Source organism: Triturus cristatus, chromosome 2_2, assembly GCF_964204655.1.
Source record: "Triturus cristatus chromosome 2_2, aTriCri1.1, whole genome shotgun sequence".
In the NCBI taxonomy this organism is placed as follows: Eukaryota; Metazoa; Chordata; class Amphibia; order Caudata; family Salamandridae; genus Triturus; species Triturus cristatus.
In genome coordinates, this window is record NC_140582.1 from 942,384,790 (window position 1) to 942,402,173 (window position 17,384).

A 17,384-nucleotide genomic window follows, 5' to 3' on the forward strand; every position below is an offset into this window, starting at 1 on the left:
ACATTTATAACTCAAAAATGTATCTGTAGACTCCCCACTGTTTCGTCATTCCATAGTTGTTCCAAAATGCTTTCGCAAAAGACTTGTTTTAATGTTACTGTGGAGCCCTTTGTCGTCTTCTCAGGATGTAACCAAACCTCTTCCATTTTAAGGCTCTGACACTTTTGTTTTCCTTAGCCAGGGAGTATAAGGGGTCTTGTCAAGCCTAATAATTTCCTTTAACGACTTCCTGTAAGTGGCTAGTTCAGGGGTAGACCAGATTTGAATCTAATACATTAAACGCTGTAATAAAATCACATGTTAAATTCTTTTGAGTCCTAGGTCGAATTGTAGTGGGATCAAGGGGGTGCTTCTAGGGAGATTGAAGAGGGACCTACTAAACTGGTTTTCAGCATTACTAAGTGAGGCTACATCTGTCCATCCCCAGAGTTCAGCACCATAAACAGGCCCTGAGAGAGCTGTGGCCCTGTGTACTTCCAGGACTGGTGTAATTGCTTCACTGGAGGTGGCCTTGTATTTCATCCCTATGGCCATGGCCCTTTTGAGCAAAATTGTTTTTGCTTTTCCTTAGCTGTTGATCCCAGGACATATTGTCAGATAGTCTCACTCCCAGGTAATCAAAATACTTTACTTGTTCTAGGGGGCCCCCCTCAATCCAATTTTTCTGGGTTTATCTCAAGCTCTCTTATGCAACAAAAGGACGACAACAGATCAAGCAGCAACTAAAGACCAAGCAAGGTGAGAGAAATTTAAAGCGTGTCATCAGCAAACATTAAAATGGGAACACGCTTACCTGCTGATTTTGGTGCATCATGATTACACTTCAGTAGCTGTTCTACTGCTTCATTAATATATAGACCAAAAGTGTTGATGCCAAAACACATCCTTGCCTAACACCATGATTGATATGTATCTTAGATGTAAGATTTCCTTCCACATTGAATGAATGAATGAATGAATGAATATAAGTTTTGTAGAGCGCGAACTTAGCCCAGAGGCATTAAGGCGCTGCGGAAAGAAATCAGAGTAAGAGATGTCTATAGAGTTCAGAGCCTAAAGGTTAGGACAGGTGAAAGATTAGGACAGGTGAAAAGCCAGGTCTTCAAGGACTTATGAAATGAGGAATGGGTTTCCAGAGTGGAAATTGGGGAAGGAATTAGCCCCTATCAATGAGAAAGCCCTCCCCCCACCTGGCTTTCCTAACCCTGGGAACTGTTACCCGGTTCTTGCTTGCAGATCTCAAGTCCTTGCCGGGAAGATACCTTTGAAACATTTTGTTGTTGCCTTCTGACCCCCTATTGTGGACGGCCTTGTGGACTAGTCATAAGGCTTTGAACAAAATTCTCCTCCCCAATGGGAGCCAGTGCATGCTTCTGATGGTAGCTGAAACTGAGTGGAATTTAGGGAGACCCATCACCAGCCTAGCGGCGGCATTCTGTACCAATTGAAGTCGATGAAGAAGTCCCTTGTTTATCCCTAAATAAAGGGCATTGCAGTAGTCTAACCTCGACACCACAAGGGCCACCACTGCCTGTTTCCGTGATGGAAGGGAGAGAATACGGAAGATCTTCCTGAGAGTCCGTATCATCCCAAAACAGGTAGAGACAGTTCTATTTATTTGTGAGCCCAGGGTAAGAGAGGAGTCCACAATGATGCCTAAATTCTTGGCACTAAGACAGGGGCAAGGGCAAGATCCAAGAGAGTCAGGCCACCAAGCCTCCAACCAAATATCCATCTCCAAAGATTGAGACCTCCGTTTTATCCCCATTGAGTCTTAAATAGTTCTCAACCATCCATGCAGCCACCGCCCACATGCAGTTTGTAAAATTTACTGCTGAGGCTGAGACACTCTCAGTGATGGAAATCAGAATCTGAGTGTCATCAGCGTAGGAAAGCACTTCTAGGCCAAAAGACCTTACCACGGTGGCGAGCGGGCTACATAGATATTAAAGAGGGTAGGGCTCAGTGAGGATCCCTGGGGCACTCCACAAAACAATTGTTTAGAGGCAGAAAGAAATTGGCCCATCTTAACTCTTTGTTAGTGATTCAAGAGGAACTATGAAAGCAGATTGAGTGCGGAATACTCTATCCCAATTTCCCGGAGCCTGTCAAACGGTCTACAAGGAGAAATCGTATCGAAGGTTGCCGTCAAGTCCAGGAGGATCAGTAGGGTGGTATGACCAGCATCAACCTGTTGTCGGATGTTGTTAAAGACAACGGTCAATGCCGTTTCCATACTGTGTTCACTCCTGAAACCATGTAGCTAGCCATCGAGGAGTTGGTATTCCTCCAAGTAAGAACTGAGATGGCGGTTAAGATGTTTTTCCAGGAGCTTAGCCGGAACGGGCAGCAGGGAAATAGGCCGATAGCTTTTTAATTCTGTCGGGTCAAGAGAGCCCTTCTTTAACAGAGGTTTTACCACCGCCGTTTTCCATGCGGTGGGAAATTGACCAGAGGAGATGACGATATTGAGGATAGCGGTCAGAGGAGGTGCAATGGCCTCACTTCCTAATTTCAAAATCTTAAGAGGACAGGGTTCAAGGGAAGAGCCAGATCTAATCCCACTTATCAATAACTCAGTATCCTCTTGAAGAATAGGAGGAAAGGAGCGCAAACGGCAATCCTTCAGGGGTACTACCAGAGGATCAGATAGGGGATTAGTTTTAACTCCAGCAGAGTTTGACTTCTCCAAAGAGGAGTAAATGTCCTTAATTTTGGCATAGAAGAAACCTGCCATTTTTATCACAAAGCTCCTGGGAGACCTCAGAATTAACATTAGTCGAGGGGGCTCAAAGGGAATTGATCATAGTGAAAAGTTCCCTAGGGGATCTAATAGATTCCGTCATCATTGAATAGTAGGAGAGCTTTTCCTCATTAATAGCTTGCTTGTATTCCCTTAACCTGAGTTTATGCAGATCCCTTTTAGCTGTAAAAGGGCCATGCGCCACTTTCTTTCCTGATGTCGGCAGACCTGTCTGAGCTTTCTCAACTTCTCAGAAAACCATGGGGCTGAAGGGCGCTTTCTTGCCACATAGTGCTTCTTAAGAGGGTCAAGAGAATCCAAGGCTGCCGTTAACCAGTTGGTGAACTCGTCATAAACGGCATTGACATCAGTGTGAGGGGGGCAGCAGTAATTGCTGAGTTTGTCAAGAACATCCTCCTTATTAATCCGTCTGATGTTTCTCTTCAACTCCACCCTTTTCTTAAAGTTAGGGTCATGGTGAGATACTAACATTTCCAGGATGAAGGGGATGACAAAATGGTGAGACCAGGAGAGTGGAATAGGGTCCATGACATTTATCCTAGGATAATTTGATAAAATCCCATCCAGGATATGTCCTGCCGTATGCATAGGGCTCTTCACTAGCTGAGGGAAACCACAGGAGTCTATGACTTCCAATAAGGCCTGCGTTTCAGGGCACAGAATTTTCTCCAAGTGGAAGTTAAAATCACCCAGAAATGTAACCTTTGAGCTAGCTAAATAGGGCTCTATTCGGCTACTGAAATTCTAGGAAAACAGAGCTCTGGGTCCACTCCAATTAAACTTTCGGTTAGAAGAACATTCAGTGAAAAATAAAGGGCCTGATAGGGATCTGAAGGAAAGGTGAGGGCCTCAGTAAAACAGGAGTAAATGTCTTTATACATTACCCCTAAACCCCCGCCCACCTTCCCTTCCCCATCAAGTCTAACAAAAAGATACCCAAAAGGAATAGCCTTCACTAAATCTGGACCAATTGGGTTTTCGAAGGCACACAAAGTCATTAAATTCCGTGGCATGTTTGATAAGGGATCTGGCATTGAGAAGATACCCCATAAAAGAATGTTTCAGAGGCAGGGGATTGAGCCAATTACTATCCTCAAAGGGATAGTGAGCTGCAACCTATAAGAAAGAGGCCTCACAGTAGGCACATTCAAACCTCTGACCGCCATCTCAGAGCCTCAAGGTTCATAAGACTGCAATGCCCATGCTCCTGAGATTGAAGCTCCAGGAGCTGTTCCCTGGAGTAGACACGGGGTTTACCAGAGTTTAGAGAGAATTGGCTAGGGTTTCTTGCACATGGCGCAGACTTGGCACGGACGGGCGCAGACGGGCTTGTCTTTGGCGTGCCGGCGGCATGCCCGCTGCGCGCGTCCGGGTCAGCATGGTGGTTAAATACCTGGAACCGGGAAAAGACTAGAGCGCCGCCAGTAGCACTGAGGCAGGAAATGCGGGGTAGGAGCCAAGCAGACTACTCACTTACCTCCACAACAATCGTCAAGCCGTGGTGGACCGGGGATGGAGCGAGAGACCCTCTAATGACCCCGAAGCCTAAATGCACAAAAATAAGATCCCCAGAAAAATAAAGTAAGACAAAAAGTTCAAACAGTAATGTTTTAAAAAGGAATTAAAAAATCGCCCCAAGCAACACAGTACAAATACAATAAAATGTTATTTTTAAAATGCCGGTTAATGTGCATTCAATTTAAAACATTCCACCGCCCTGAAGCAAAAGACCTGGTCCAAGGTACTGACATTAGCCCTAAATCCTGCCTGCCTATCTTCTAGGATGTGATGCTCCCCCATCCATTCTTGTAGCTTAATTAAGATCTGCCTCGCAAATACTTTCTGGCCTATATCTAATAAATTAATAGGTCCCGTAATTTGACGCAACATCTTTACTCCACTTCTTTTAAATGGACACGATAATTGCTCCATGCTAGGAGGATGGAACGGCCTGACCACTCAAAATTATGTTTCTAAGAGCGTTCAAATAGGGCACCCATATCTCATGCTGCGACAAATATAAGTCTCCCAGGATGCTGTAGGGGCCTGCGGCCTTCTCCCTTTTTAATAAGTTCAATGCATGTGCCGTTTTTGTCATCACTATAGCCATGACTTCTTTTACCTCTGTCCTGGGTCTTTGCCCCTTGTGGTTTATGCTACTTCTCTCCTAATAGTCAATATCATTTATTGCTCATTAACACACATGAACCTAAGCAGCAGTCTGCCAGAAATTACATGCACATCCACATTATATGTTTCTTATTATGCCTTCACATCAGTTATATGAACGCTTTTTCTCCTGATAATACTATAGTGCTCTCAAACCAAGACTACCCCTTTGCTTTTAGGAGGAACAATAGACCCGTCGAAAAACCCGGAGGATATCCCACTAAGGTCACCACACTAGTTACCCATCAGTTGAGGCACATTATAGGTATTGGTCGGACATATGTTTTGTATAACAAAAGCAGATAAATGTTTAGAGTCCACAAAAAGCTCAAAGATGTTCATTGATTCTCATTTTTTATTTTTCTTTCTTGTATTGTCCAAGTATCATTACAACACATAACAGCCGACACGTGTTTCGTCCATCCGGACTTTTTCAAGGCTGTAAACAAATGGATACAGATATACAAATTACAAATCACATAAAAACATACAATGTGCAGAATTTAATGATTAAAAATGCGATATTGACAATAAAATTCTCTTCCAAAGAGACTAATTTACATACATTTGTATTACATCAATTCATTTTATCTTGACACTCAATAGACATGAGGGGCTAGTGTCAATAGGTAAATTAAAAAACAACTGTAATTCCGGTGAAAAGGTTTTAGCATTGAAGTGTAGAGAGCCACCACCAGAAAAGTCATCCTGATCTTATTGGAGTAAAATCATATTGCAAAATTTAAGAAAGTCACTAGGTGCTCATAGAGTCATAACAAAGGACTAACCTCACTGCAAAACAGTGTCTCTCCCTGTGTTTATTCAATTAGAAGTACGGCCACTCCTTTCCTCACTAGTTCAGTCTTAATGATAGGCAGGTCAGTATCCCATCAGTATGGGTCTTTTTCTTGTGGATCGAACAAACCAAACAATCGTAATCGGTTTACCACAGCCGAATTTGCGCCGTAACCAGCAGGTAATGATACACCTGTACACCAAAAAGCACACGGTACGTTTAAAAGAATCATGCAATCTCTTTCCCATAAGTGTGGCCATAGAATAGGCCCAAACACTACCAATTATAAAAACATTTACTGCCCCAAGTATGAGACCATTCAGGAGCCAGAATCCCGCCTCCTTATAAATATAAGGCTATTATCAGAACTGTTCTATGTAGTGGACAACTAGTACTAAGTAGTACCGAGCCATAGGTAAATAGTATCTATCAATTAGTACACAGCATAACCAAACGTTCTTACCTTCCCTACTGTCTGGTTTAATGGAAGTCACGTGGATCCTTTTTCTATGTCTCAAAAGGGACCCCTGTCCCAAACTGTGATAGTACGAACACACTTATTATTTTAGCCGTCCCAACATCTTTCTTGGAAGTTCCCCCAAATAGGATTGACTTATAACGAGAGTTGTCAGGCAGGTCGTAATACACCTAAAAATAATTGAAATATAGATATCGTTACCAATGGTTCTCATGTATTGTGAGCAACACGTGGAAGCTACCCACAATACACATTGATTGTCATTTTACTTATACGGTGGGACAAACTCTAGTATTAATTACATGGTATCACTTATAATTTTACCAATCCTTGTTTTAATGCTCATGTTGATTGTAAACACTGAAATATCACCACCGATCCAGCAACGGTTAGCCGTAGAAGTCAAACTACAAGTTATCATCACACATACAAAGTCATCTAAACCGACCCTCATTAAGGATTCGCACCCTAGACGTTACATTCAAAATGGACGTAACATTACATTGCTAGGATATCCAATCTATGTTCCAGTCTAATGCCTGAATTTAAAGCCTACCGTCCTAGCTGTTCGCGGGACCTGACATTCACAATGTATTCAAATATAAGAGAATCTACCGCCTAAATTAGAGCACTAACAACGTACCTGTCAGCGGGACCTGTAACCGCGTCTCAACTTCTCCAAATTGCACCGGCAACTGTCTTAACTTTAGTCCTTTTACCTTTATTTGGAAAGGAACCGGCGTGCCAGCGTAAGAAAAACGGAAAGAGAAAGCGGACTGTAACATCTATTGCTCGATCACCTAGATCGTGCCATTTTGGAAAGGTCTCGGAGTGTCTTTCGTGAGAAGGGCAACACCAGTGAACAATTGTTTTACTTGATTTAAACAAATTCTATATCATTTTGAAGAAACACACAACGGAGAGCAATTAGGAAGTTATTCCCCAAAATATAATAACTCTGCGCAAACAAACCCGTATTCTCAGCCGGGGGGACAGACTCCACCACATACACCCATGTATTAGTAGAGTTTGGATCACCAATACTCCCCATGTCCCAAAATGACAGTATAGTAGTCTTGGCCAGCATGTGTACCAGGGAGATAAGTAATTTTAGCATATTCACAAAAAGGATACTGACAATCATAATCAGGGTATATGAACAAGCTGTAATGTATACAAAATCGCTGGTTGTAAAAATATGTTCATTTAATCCTTATAACACACATATTTAAACGGTGTATTCCTTCATTTTTACATGTTGTATATTCCTTATATTACTCCTCTAATGTTCCTCCCGTATTTAATCGATAGATACCCTGACATGTTACCTTCTAATTCACTTGTCTACAAGAAAGTGTACAGTTCCCTATCGATGTTCAACCCTAGATCAACAGCTCTTAATCTGATTAGCCATTTACTCTCCAATTGTCTTAGCATTAGGGTATGGTTACCACCTCGCTTGGATGTTTTTAGACTTTCGATACCATGGAACTGAATATTGATTTTACCTTCCATCATGTGTGATTGATTATAGTGTACTGCCAACGGATAGTCCAAATTTCTATTTCTGATAGCTCGAACATGCTCTTGGATACGTTCCTTCAAAGGACGTATGGTGCTGCCTATGTATATTTTACCGCAGCAGCATTCAATGCAGTAGACAACATACTTGGAATTACAAGTCATGAAGTCCTGAATTTTATATGTCTTTAAAGTGTTGTATTTAAAGAGAACTAGTTTGTTTTTGGCTAAGTGGCAAATACTACACTGTCCACATCTATGGAAACCGCTAGGCGGTGCTGGTAACCAAGTAGTAGTGGTTATTGGTTTGAGGTAACTGTGGCAAAGAGTCTGTTTTAGCGTCTTTCCCCTGCTATGAATAATGGTGGCCCTTTGGGAAATAGTCTCTTTTATGGTACTATCCATCTTAAGGATATGCCAGTGTTTGTTAAGAATGCGGAAAAGGTCTGGTGTGGCCACACTGTATGGGACTACTAATGCTGGTCTTCTGCCCCGTTCCTCCTTTTGCTTTTTTTGTTTGTGTTGAGTGTTGCATAATAGGTTGGATCTTTTGACCTTAACTATTTTTTCTTTGGCTGAGGCCAACACTTGGCCTGAGTATCCCCGGTCTTTGAATCTCCTTTCCAACTTATCAAGTTCATCCAAGAAGACATTGTCCATGCTACAGTTCCTTCTTGTTCTGATCATTTCCCCGTAGGGGATTGATTTGATCTGAATTGGCGGATGTGCACTGGTTGCGTGTAACACCGCATTACAGGCTGTTTCCTTACGGAACATCTTTGATCTAATCTTTTGTCCTGTTACATATAGCGTGGTGTCCAAATAATTGATACTTTTAGTATCATATTGATACGTAAATTGTATATTAAACGTATTATCATTCAAATAGCTGATGAAGTCCAATAGGCATTTCTCAGTTCCAGACCAAAACAGTAGAACATCGTCTATATACCTAGTCCACAGGATGATGTTCTCACTGTAGATATTTGGACATTCCCTCCAGATATGTATTAGTTCATATAGACCCATGTATAGATTTGCAAAAGAGGGTGAAAATTTTGCACCCATTGCCACACCCATCTTTTGTCTGAACAATTTGTTCTCATGTAAGAAAAAATTGTTATCCAGAACCAAGGATATTAAGTCCATAAGCATGTTATTGTGTTCATATAGATTGGCAGCTCTTGTATCAAGAAAGTGCTGGATTGCTTCTAATCCCTTTGCTCTAGGTATGCATGTATATAACGAGCTAACATCCAATGTGACCAAAAAGTGACCACTTGTCCATTCAAAATCCTCAACTTTACATAACAAATCCTTCGTGTCTTTAAGGAAAGCAGGTAAATTACGCACTAAAGGCTGCAGAAACATATCAATGAATTCCGACAGTGTTTCTGTGGGGACCCAATGCCGGCAATGATAGGTCTTCCCGGGGGAAAACTGCCCCCTTTATGTACTTTGGGTAAGATATACATGCAGGCTGCAGTAGGTGAAGGGTTAAACAGATATCTCTGTTCCATGTCCGACAACTGTCCCTGAGTATTCCAAAACTGTAGTTTATTTTCAATCAAGTTGGTTGCCATGGTCATAGGATTATGTTCGACCTGCTCATAGGACGTATAGTCTAACAATTGTCTATCAATTTCTGCAATGTAATCTTTTCTATTCATAAGGACTATATTCCCGCCCTTGTCTGCTTCCTTTACCACTAAATTCGGATTTTGGGCAATTCCATTTAGTGCTTGCCTCTCTTCTTTACTTATGTTATGTTTCACATGTTTCAATTTTTTCTGGTATTCATCCTCTAATTTATACAGTTCCTGTGTGACTCTCTCTGAAAAGATATCAATTACATTGTCAGGAGACAAGTGTGGTGTGAAGCGTGATTTTGGTCTGAGTCCACTATTTGTCTCAACTTGTGTATTAATCTCTAGATCATATAATATCTGACCGATTGTGGGATCAGGTGTTTCTATTTGTTCTAAATATAGAAGTAATTGTATGTTCTTTGCATCTCCCACAGTAATTCCACATTGTGTTGTTCTACCACATTCTCATTTTTGTTAGCAAAAAACTTTTTAAGTTTAAGATTTCTAACAAATCTAAATAAGCCAATGTGATAATCAGTAAAATCAGGTAGGGAAGCAGGACAAAAACCCAAACCTCTGCTCAAGATCTTTATTTCGTTATCATTTAACACATGATCGGAAAGATTTATTACATTTACATTTTCAGTGCCACCCTTTTGTACAACATTTACTTCTGCACTGTTCTGGACGTAGATCTTGTCGTCATTCTTTCTTTTCCCTTGGTTCCCCCTTTGTCCTCTTTTTTGCCCTCTTCTTGTCTTTTTGGGTTTGGACCTACATTTTGTACTCTCTGTCTGTTCCCTTTCCTGAATCTCTCCATCTCTAAAAAAAAGGAATTGGATTGTCCCTTATTAGTACTAGTTGATGGCCCTTCCGAGGAGTTAGACTCTTCACTCGTGAGGCTGGTAATGCTGGAAAGGTCAGTATCACTGGATGTACCCTTGTTCAAAGTTTCTGTTTCGGGTCTATTTGCTCTCTCTTGTTGGATATTTACATTCAAATTGTCAAACTTGCTGGCATAGGTGAATACTCGGCCAGTCCGATAATCATTATCATCGCGTTTCAATTTGCGCATCTTTTTATCCTTAATATATAACTGGTGATTCAGTAGAACCCCTTTAAGGATTTTGTAGTTCTTCTCTATCACTTCAGGTAGGTTAGTAGATTTGATCTCCTCCTCTAAAACCTTGATCTCCAACAGTAGTCGCTCTCACCTCGGGGAACCCAGGGGGATCGCTGAACAGGGCATTCAGTCGCCGTGGGGGGGGGGAGATGGTTCGGAGGGAGTCCAAACCTCGGGAAAACACCAAGAGGCAATCCCTAGCCTGGGAGCTCCTGGCTGGAGCTCCTTACTTGTTGGCGATCTTGTAATAATCATTACCAGTGGGATGTGGTCTCGTTGGTCTACCTCCTACCCCATTTACGCCTGTGTTCGTTTTGAGCTGTTTTGGTCAGTCTGCAGTCACTTGTGTACCATCCAGGATAGATTGGATTGGAATAGCATCTCTGTCTTACCTTAGTCAGGAGTAGTTTTATTTGCCCTACGAGTTCAAAATGAAGATCTGCAAAGGTAATGGCACTTGGATCTAAAATCTGTAAATCGGCTAGCTTTTCTACAAAGAGATTGTAGATTCCTGCCTGTACTTTGTCATCACCTGCTAGTAAAGCTCATTTCTCCTTCCTTCTATTATTACATGTATTAACTCTACTTATAGAAGTAGTAGTTCCCATTGCAACTAGATTTTCAATGGAGCTAACACAGAACTGGGCCATTAGTGCGTTATGATCACTATCATTTCATGTTGTTCCAATCATATCCATTAGGTGAGGAGAAAGGAGACCATCCATCAAGATATTATTTATATTACTCATGTACTGGCCCCGCATAAAGGTTGGGCGAGCATGACAATCAGATTCGGTACAGCTATTAGCAATATTCAGGTCGTAGGCAGCAATCAGGTCAGTGATTTGGTCAACTATCCTAGGATATCCTACTTTATGATTTATATCAACTGCCATTGATGTTGTCACTGACCTGTCGCATTGAGCCCTCAGTTGTAGCGAGATTAGACCCTCTAGCAGTTTTGTGTTAAACTCACCTGCTAATATTTTATTCATGAGTTCAATAATATTTAGGGGTTCAATAATATTGAATAATTGGCTCACCATTCCTGAGTAATGATTAAACTGAATAAAACAGATGTACACATTTATAACTGCAATATGCCCGGCCCCTAGCGAGGGCCCAGCAGGAATGGCCACACCCAACATATCTCTACAATCTGTACTCAAACTTTGTGTGTTTGGGGAACAGTTCCATTTTGAGCCATATCAGCAGCCCCCCTGATGGTCTTCCCGCTTTAGAAGAAACTGCACTAGATATAAAAGTGGTATATCCCGCTCTGTGAACAGGTTCTATAGCCCATGTTTCCTGCAGCAGAACTATGTGAATCTGGTCAATAAATGTGCCCCATTCTGGGGCCTCTAACTTAGATCTAATCCCTGCCACATTCCAAGACAGTAGTTTTATCACCTCTATTTGTTCAATATCTTCCCATAAGTTTTGCATTATAATGTTAGTTATCACTCTACCTTCCAAGGATAGCAGGTTTTTGTGTTTTGTTCCTGATTTTTCAAATCATAAGATGCTGCCTACCTATAGTAGGCCTCGCGTACTTCTCATACAGCAGACACAATGTATACTCCTAATGCATAAGATACTCTACTTCCTGTTTTCCCATTGTGGGAGAAAGAATCTCTCAAAGGGTAGATAATCACTGATACACTAAATGTAGTCAGATTTTAAATGTGTCCTTATTGTTTATACTAGTTTGTCTGCTGAGTCTCATAGTGATTCTTATATGTATTCCTTTGAATGATTATGCCTTATTGTACATTTTTTGCAATACTTCACAAGGTTTCTGTAGTACTTGAATGTTTGTATGGAGTTTTAAAATGCCATTAACATATTTGGAACACAAATAAAGCATGGACGTACAGGAGCCATCAATTGGGTGGGTGTGTCAGGGTAAGGCCCTGCGACATTAACCTGTTGGTACAGCACCTATCAAAAATGAAAAATCCACCACGAAAAAATAAGTTGACCATTCCTTTACAAATGAATCTGATTGAATCAAACCATAGATAGATAGTAGGCTGGATGCTCCATGGAATGTGCAGACTGTGCAGGTCTGCATTAAGGACTGAAGGTATTCTAAGTGTCACTTTCTTCATGAGTGTAATTGTGTACTGACACAACTGGAAGTTTGATCTGACTAGTACTGTTAAAATAAACATGCTATTCCTACACACAGAAACCAAGGGTCGAGTCAAATACATGTACAATAAAAGGGATAGTTTAGGTGGCTATTTACAGCCACAGTAGTATTAGTTTAAAATGGTGAAGTTTGACATTTAGTACAAATTCTAAGTGGATCAAGGTCTGGAAGCCATGGCTGTAGTTGATTTTAAAGGTCACAGAGCAGAATAAATCAAGCTGAGCACCTTAGGTAGGGATGTGGAAATCTTCGCCTATTTCACAAAAGTAAGAAAGTGGCAAGATGAGATTTAACCTCTTGTTACATCATATACTGTTTTCCTTTGTTCCTTTCCCTTTAAGCTTATGTATATATTTGATTCCGGTACCAGCCAGGTCTTTGTATGTGTTCTAAACAGAACTAGAACCTGGTCTTATTACTCAAGGTTTCTGCCTCAATCTTTCTAATTGGGATTTTACACCTCTGCACGTGTCGAATTTATGTGCTCCATAAGTTTGCTTACTCCAAGAGAGGGTAGCATCTACATCCATACAGGAGTGTAAATGTACAGCTGTCCAGCTGCTGAAACAACTTCAGAATTTCTGCAAATTAAATCTAAGTTCAACATTTTAAAGTGGACATGTATTTGGTGTGCCACAAAAATGAACAATCACTTCCAAAATAAAGCAATGTATGGGAAAGAACATAGATTCCATGTACAGTATATGCTTAAGCCGTGGAGGTAAATTGCGATCAACATGCAAGACATATGAACAAGGTCAATGCAGATGGTCATTGCATGTCAAAATAATCTATCAAAGATGAAATTTGTAAGAACAGCAAGAACTGCTTTGGAGAATGTTTTATATTTCAGTACTAGGGGAAATTACATTGTCGGTCAGGCAGAGAGACAATAAAAGATAAGGTAACAATGTAAAGATCTCAATACACAATACAGCAGATCACGTTTGGTGTGGAAGTATCACTTCTCACCACATGAAATACTGGTTTAAACAACTGGGCGCAGCAGCATAGCCGTGTACGAAGGAAATTTGTGGCACAAATGTTTTACAATGCCGCCATTATTGAAACATGATGTGTGCACTGTACTGCAAACATGTTCCAATAGATGTGCCAAATGATTGTCTAGTTCCTGATCACCCCTGTATTTGACATGAATAACAAGATAAAAGTGATATTTGCATTATTCACAAAGACAATTATTCTATTATATAATTGAGCACAAAGAATTATAACCCTTGTTGTGTTTCTTACATTTCTCCCAGAGTCCTAAGGCCAAATAGTGGGTCTTCCTGCAGAAAGTGATGAGTGTCAAGAATATCAAATATCTCACAGATATTCATTGGTCTGGTCCTGAGAGGGGCCCCTTAGTAAGGTTGGGGCTCCCTAAAGGGTTGCAGGGCCCGGTGTGCCCTTAGCATGAATTGGAGAAATCAGGAGTGCCCCTCCAGCTCCTATCAGTCTCTTCAAACTAAGGGACAGATTTGTCAGTGAGTGGATTGGAATCATGCCTAAACAAATGTGTTCATTTTGTATGGGCAACGTGATGCATGAATTTTTCTTTAAAATAAATTTCTAACAGATTTTTTCTATGGACTAATTTTTCTCTATGATCTATTCTTGTTATTGTTTCATTTATATGAGGTTCATTGTGTGTAAACCCGTTCACCTCTACCTCTCAGTAATTCACCACGAACCTGAGGGGCCTAACCTGCATTATAAAGTCAGATCATTAATAAATAATTGAATTTAAACATAAATACATTACAGTACGATGAGCAGTGACTTTTACTAAGACAACCCAAATCCCAAAGAAGATATTTGAGACTCTGAAACAGGGGGTAGGATACATGGGGTCACTTTGTTTCCCATCGACCTGAATGGTAGTCAGTGTGCCAATAAAGTTCTGTTGTCATAGTTAGTCCTCTACAAAATTACCTTACAACAACATAATTTAACAGTTTGCACCAGTAGACATTATGCACTATCGAACAGTGAGCATTCTGAATGAGTCTGTAACTCTATTTTTTTGAAAATTGTTTGATAGGCTTGAGAAATTATTACAGTGCAGTAATGCAGCCTTACAGTCCGTTATATAGAACCCTGACTACCAATATCCCTGACCTTAGTTGTAGAGATTAGTGCATTTGCCCCTTGGGGAGCTTTAGAATGGAATGATTTGCTGACACAGTCATATATTCTACTCAGGTATATTAAGCATATGCTGAATTTAATAGTGTTACCCAGTTTTACAGTTTACCATTCAGCCACTTCTAATATTGAGAGTTCACTGACCCCACAGCATAAAACAATGACATCTCTCAAGCCAGTGCATAAAGATGGCAACCAATTAAGTTATTTATTGTTAATTACAGTTATGAATTAGGTAGACGTCTGTTAGACCTGTCAGCCTTAAGGTAGTCTTCCCCCAACTTTTCGCCTACCTCCTCCATTTTTCAGATCTTGTTTTTGTTGGCTGTAGGACTGTGCACTTTACCAGTGTTAACCTCTTCGATGCCGTTGACGGAACGGTTCCGTCATGCACGCCGGTTGGGCTGTGCTTATGACGGAACCGTTCCGTCATGGCCCCGCCCGCGCTCAGATCTTTCAGCACTGCGCGGGAATCCGCGCAGCGCTGAAGAGGTTAACCAGTGCTAAAGTGCATTTTCTCTTTCCTCTAAACATGGCAACATTAGCTTTTACCCAATTGGCATATTTAATTCACTTATAAGTCACTAGTATAGTGGTACTACAAGTACCCACGTCCTGTATATTACATAATACTAGTGAGCCTGCAACACTGATTGTGTCACCAACTTCAGTAGCCCTTAAAACATGTCTTAGGCCTCCCATTGCAGCCTGTGGGTGCAGTGTTATACTGGCATTTTGTCCGGGCAAAATAAACCTTTTGCCAAGCCCAAACCTTCCTTTTTAATACATATAATCCACCCTGATGGGAGGCCCCAGACAGCCCAGAAAGCAGTGTTCAATGTCTTAAAAGCTAGGGCAAGTACTTCAAGTTTTACATGTCCTGGTAGTGAAAAACTCTTACATTTCTTTTTCACTACTGCAATGATAACATTGGAGTTGCCTTATTACATTTTATGAGTGTAATTTCCAAATGGGAAGAGATGACCAGCTCATATTTGGGGTCTCTGGAATCAAAATGTAAAATCCTAACTTATGGTGAAGTCAGATTTTAAATTGCAATTCGGAAAATGCCACTTTTAGACAGTTGGCCATTTCTTCTCTATGGACACATGACTGGATGCAGCTGACAGTTGAGCTTTGTGTATTCCTCCTAGACAGCCACACACAAAATGGAGCTTAGGTGTGTCTGGATAGGCCACCACTGGCAGGATGGGAGGGAGTAGCTGGATTCAGTCCCACTTACACCTGAATATGCTGAGTCCTGCCTCCCCCATGTAGTTACAACTGGGTATAAATATTGAACCTCAGATAACACCACTTAATTATACTTCTAGACCTGTGGATACTCTGCCAGGAAGAAGTACTGCTGTGCTGCTACAAGGACTGCCACCCTGCTGGAGTGCTGCTCTGAAGGAACTGCTGCCCTGCTGTGCTGACCTGCTACCCTCTTGCCTGGGTGAGAAGGAATGGACCTGCAGGTCTTGAACCGAGAACCTAGAGTGACTACTAGGGCATGTAGGCTGACCTCCTGATCTGAAACCTCAGGGAAATAACAGGCTTCCAACAACCTTGCATCTGTACCTGGTCTCTGCAATCTGTGAGTCTACCCTGCCATGTGGTGCCACCCCAGTCCTTGAACTTTGGAAGTGGGCTTAAGGTGCTCTGCCAACTGCTGTGGTTCTTGCAAGACTAACGTAGCTCCTCGGCTGCACGGTGCAACTTGAGCAGAACTGGCCTATTGCCACTACTGCATAGATTTGACTTGTTGCCAAAGACCCGCATCGCAGATTGTTGGATCCACTGCATCGCCCCAACTGTGCGACTCATCCTTAGTGCAGGTCTTCTTAATTCTCATTTATAGCAGCTTCGATGACAACATCGGACTCCGCATCGCAGCCTCAAAGCTCTTCGGAACTGATGCATTACTCCGACCGCACACCACAGCATCGATGCCAGTCTTTGCACCGCAAGCCCGGTTACTGGGATTCAGGCCCTCTAGTCTCCTCACATCTCTCATCAACAGCAGCCTTGATGACAATGTTGGACTCCATATCACAGCCTTGCAGCTCTTTGGAACCGATGCACCAACCCTGACTGTGCACCACATATTTGATGTTGTAATTCACAATGCAAACCCAGTCGGAAGAATTCTCAAGGGTGACTTTTATTGTTTTGGTCTTGTTTAATATATCAAAGTAAGGTCTATTTTTCTAACTTGGTATGGGATCCTTTTTTGTGGTGTTTATTCTTCATTACTGTTTGAAGTGTTGCACAAATACTTTACACATTGCCTCTAAGTTAAGCCTAAATGCTCTTTGCCAAGCTACCAGAGGGTTGAGCACAGGTTAATTTGGATAGTTTGTGACTTCACCCTGAGAAGATTTATTGTTGCTGCACCCCCCTGTTACCCAATTTCTTACAATGTCCTAGCTTCTAAAATTACAGAAAACCAGAGAGCATTGAAAATCTTTATAAGTTTTGCAATACCAGGTCTACTTTTAGTTTTTCTTCATATGGTTAGAAATGGGGTTTTGTAGCTGGCAATGGTTTGCACTGTTGTCCAAGTATGGGGCCTTTTTCCTAGTCAGGGTAAGGGGGATACCCATTTCTAAAATAAACCCTGCTCACCTCCTTGGTC

At 41.5% G+C, this 17,384-nt stretch overlaps 1 long non-coding RNA gene across 1 annotated transcript in view; it reads right to left on the bottom strand.

Annotated features, from left to right (window-relative positions):
• Positions 1-5,308: 5,308 nt before the first annotated feature.
• Positions 5,309-17,384, bottom strand: part of LOC146862979 (uncharacterized) — a 30,878-nt gene continuing 18,802 nt past the window's right edge. Inside the window, exons 2-3 of the long non-coding RNA XR_014978539.1 lie at positions 6,193-6,377; positions 5,309-5,372 (exon numbers count right to left, since the gene is read on the bottom strand). This is a non-coding gene — a long non-coding RNA (uncharacterized LOC146862979). The remainder of the gene's footprint in view (positions 5,373-6,192; positions 6,378-17,384) is intronic.